The sequence below is a fragment of the Penaeus vannamei genome, chromosome 8 (assembly GCF_042767895.1).
Source record: "Penaeus vannamei isolate JL-2024 chromosome 8, ASM4276789v1, whole genome shotgun sequence".
Taxonomy (NCBI): domain Eukaryota; kingdom Metazoa; phylum Arthropoda; class Malacostraca; order Decapoda; family Penaeidae; genus Penaeus; species Penaeus vannamei.
In genome coordinates, this window is record NC_091556.1 from 37,823,372 (window position 1) to 37,828,371 (window position 5,000).

Below are 5,000 nucleotides of genomic sequence, written 5' to 3' on the forward strand. Positions count from 1 at the left end.
GAGCGAGGCGGGTATGGAATTTGTATATATATGTATATATATATACACACATATACACACACATACATATATATATACACACACACACATACATATATACATACATACATACATACATACATATGTATTTGTGTGTGTGTGTGTGTGTGTATGTATATTCATATGTATCTCTCTCTCTCTCTCTCTCTCTCTCTTTCTCTTTATCTATCTGTCTGTCTCCCTCTCTCTTTATTTGTCTCTCTCTCTCTCTCTCTCTCACTCTCTCTCTCTCTCTCTCTCTCTCTATCTATCTATCTATCTATCTATCTATCTATCTATCTATCTATCTATATATATATATACATACTTACATCCACAGATAAACTCAAATATCCTCTTGAACCCACCGCCCCCCCCCTTCACTCTTTACTCTCCTCTCCACCACACCTATTTGCCCATAGTTTAAGGCGTCAAGCGAGCGTAAATATATCGCAGAAGCGCCTCTATGTGCTTTAGGCCAGACCTCCCCAAGTCACGTGTAAACGGACGGAACAAATACACATATATTAGGGTAAAAGGCGAGAGCTAAACGTGTCTCGATGGGGGAAAGGGGGTTGTTGACATAGGCACCTGGGGGGGGTGGGGTGGAGGGGTGTGGGGTGGAGGGGGGGGAGGAGGGGATAGGGGGAGTGGAGGGGGTGGAGGAGAGTGGAGGGGATAGGGGGAGTGGAGGGGAGGAGGGGATAGGGGGAGAGGAGGGGATAGGGGGAGTGGAGGGGGTGGAGGAGAGTGGAGGGGATAGGGGGAGTGGAGGGGATAGGAGGAGTGGAGGGGGGGAGGGGGTGGGGAGTGCGTTGTCAGGCCCGTGTTCGTGGTCGTGACGAAGGGAACTTGAGGAAGATGGAACGACTCGAGGAAGTGCAGGGGAATGGGGAAGGTGGCAGGGAGATATTAGCTAGGATAAACATTGCGGGAGGTGGGGAGGGGGTTGGGGTGGGGAGAGGAGAGAAAAAGAGGGAAGGGAGAGACAGTAAATAAAGTAACTGGTTGTTTGCTTATAAAACGCTACGATTTGGGAAGTGGGTTGTTTTTGTTTTTTTGGAGAGTGGGGTGGGGGTTGGGGTGGGGAGGGGGTTGGGGGGGTAAGGAGTAGTAGAACCTTTGTTTTAAAAGGAGTTGAATGCAGCGTCGAGTGTGATCTAACTCGCTTGGTCTGGGTCGAGGAATAGGTGGAGTAGAAACGACTGTGAGGTGGAGAATGGAGGAGGAAGAGGGGGAGGTGGAGAAGGAGGGGGAAGAAGGAAAAGAAGAAGAGGAGGAGAGGGAGGGGAAGGAGGAGAAGGGAGAGAAGGAGGAGGTGGGGAGGAGGGGGAGGAGAAGGAAGGGGAAGAGGAGGAGAAGAAGGAGGAGGAAGAGGAGGAAAAGTACTAGAAGGACCAAGAGAAGGTGGATGATGAATGTCGGATAACACACACAGATATATATATATATATATATATATATATATATATATATATATATATATATATATATATATATAGATAGATAGATAGATAGATAGATAGATAGATAGATAGATAGATAGATAGATAGATAGATAGATAGATAGATAAATAGATAGATATGTATTTCCGTCCACATTATATTTTTTGAGAATAGAGAACGAGAAAATAAAATAATAGAATTTAGAACTGTGGTACTGTATCAAATCAATCAATCTTATTTTTACATAATCTTGTACATGGCTATATGCAATATCATTCCTATATAGGATTTTTTTGTAAGTGGTTTTATGAATAGAAGACAAATGAGTTCTTAAAATACCACATGTTAAAAACAGTGTCAATCTAATATTGTTCCAGAAGGTCACATCCTAAAATAAATCATATTAATTTGTTTATCATTTGATTATATCTTGCCTCTTTCAAGGTTCAGTGAAAATTGCGTCGAACTGTTAGGTAGGATGTTCATTTTAAGTAATCAGTTGAAAACGTCAAGAAATTGGTTATTGCATTTGCCATACGCTTGCTTATAGATCTATTAATTTAATACATACACACACACACATACACACACACACACACACACACACACACACACACACACACACACACACACACACACACACACACACACACACACACACACACACACACACATATATATATATATATATATATATATATATATATATATATATATATATATATATACATATATTACATTCTAACTAAAGAAGCAAATTAAAGGTAATCTTCAAGTCTAATATCATCCATCGCTTTGATTAGACCAACTTTCACCTATAAATGATAATTGATAATCAAAACACCAAAAAAAAAAAAAAAAAAAAAAAAAAACGTAAAAACCAGAAATCAAATTAAGCAAGTTCATTAGCAAGAATGATGACGACACAGCCGTTGCACGAACACATCATTCATTCTTGTAACCGGACAAATAATTAAAGCTTAAACCCCCCGGCCCGTGGAAGATAAGTGGACAGCTTTTATTACATCTCACTAATTGTATTATCCCCTGACACAGACATGACACAGAGGGCCTCATAATCCCTCATTAGTATGTGGTTATGTTGTAAAAGGTATGAGGGATCAGGTACCTAGCCACATCTTTTTTTTCGGGACCTGTGGACTGTTGGTATGAGTATCAGTGAATGTTATATGATTGGAATTGTGTCTATTTTCATGTCAAATTATCTATCTGTCTAACTGTTGATATCTGTCTATATGTCTATTTGAATATCTGTCTGGGTATCTACCTCTACGTCTGGGTATCTACTTGTCGATAAAGAATTGTATTTCTTTTTAATTATATTTAGATATCTGTGTTTATCAGTATGTGTGTATTTCTCTATCTTTGCATTTTGATATATTGATTCTTCTACCCATTGACCTATCGTACACACGCACATCCACACACACACACACACACATATATATATATATATACTCTTTCAATCTTTCTCTCTCTCTCTCTTTCTGATACAAACACATACACATACACACACGCATATGTACTCTCTCTCCCCCTCATTCTCAATCTCTCTCTCTCTCTCTCTCTCTTTCTCTCATTCTCTCTCTCTCCCTCCCCCCTCTCTCCTCTCCTCCCTCCCTCCCCATCTCCCATCCCTCCCATCCCTCTCCCATCCCTCCCACAATTCCCAGCACACCCAAAGAAAACGGGGAGAGGAGGGCAGATCCTTCCATACAGACAGCGAGAAACACATTAATAATACTTAAAACACTAAACCTCTTCTTCCTTCCTTCCCGGCGCGTCACGGAGCCCGTTCTGAAGGAGTCCGCAAGGAATCCCTTATCATCAATATCCTTCTTTGACGTATTCGTGAAAGGATCGAGAGGGTTGGAATGGAAGAATATATATGTGCAAAAAAGAAAAAAAGAAAAAAAAAGAGAAAAAAAATATCGAAAGGGGAAAGAGGTGAATGTAATAGATTTATTTTCATTTAAGACAATTCATTTTTTTTAAATTTATTTTATCATTACTATTATTTCTTTATAATAGCAAGAATGATCATTCTGTTTATTTTGCCTTATTTTATCAATTTCATCAAATTATTCGTCTATCTACAGTATTCATGCTTATAAAATTTATGTTGTTATTAATTATAACAGATGAAAATAAGTTATTAATTAAGGAATGGCTTCAGTGATATTAACAATGATGTTGATTTTAGCAATATTAATAACAACAACTATAATGATGATTTAGAATAATGAATGATAATGCTGATATTAATGATAATGATGATGATATTGATAATTATGATAATAAAGGTAATAACGCTAATAATAGTGTTAAAAATGATTATAATAATGGTGATAAAGATAATGATTATAATGATGCTAACAATGGTGATTAAGCAGACAGATGATAATAAAACCTTAGTAATGATAGATTATGAAAATTATTACAACATTGATATTGTTAATACTAATGATGATAGCATTAATTATAGTAATGACAATGATAACAATAATGATAATAATTATGGTGAAAATGACAAAAATAAAACAATAATCATAATAATGATAATGATAATGATGATAATGATTATGAGAATGATAATTTTGATGATGATAATAATAGTAATATACTACTACTAATAAAAGCAATAACAATGCTGATGATAATAATAATGATGGTGATAATGAGGATGGTAATAGTAATGATGATAATAATAATCATAATGACAAGGATAAGGATGACAATAAAGATAATGATGATGACGATAATGATAACAGTAATGTCAATAATGATGATGATAAGGATGATAATTACCATGATATCAATATTAATAATAATGATGATAATAATAATAATGATGTTAATAATAAGAATAATGATAATAACAATAGTAATAGTGATAATAATGGTAACAGTAACAATGATGATAATAATAATAGTGATAATAGTATGAACGGTAAATACAATAATAATGATAACTATAAGGATTTGCGAAGACAATAAACATAACATTAATAATGTCATTAATAATGGTAATTATACTAATGCCAATGATAGTAATGAAAATGAAAACAATGATGTAAAATGATAAAGATTATGGAAATAATAATAGTAATGATAATTATAGTAAAGATGATATGATAATGATGGCAGTAATAATATTAACAATTACAGTATATATGATTATATTGATAATGCTGGTGGTGATAACAATAATGATAATAATAATGATAATATGATGTTAATTATAACAATAATAATGATAATAATGATATAATGTTAATAGTAATGATAACAATAATGGTTGCAATCATAATGATAACAGTGATAATGATAATATATACAATAATAGTGAATTATAATAATGATAACAATAACGATAATGATAATGATGATATTGATGATGAAGATAATAATAATGATGATAATAATGATATCAAGAATAAGAATAAGAACAACAACAGCAACAATAATGATAATGATGATAATAATGACAAAAATACTAATAATGAATATAATAA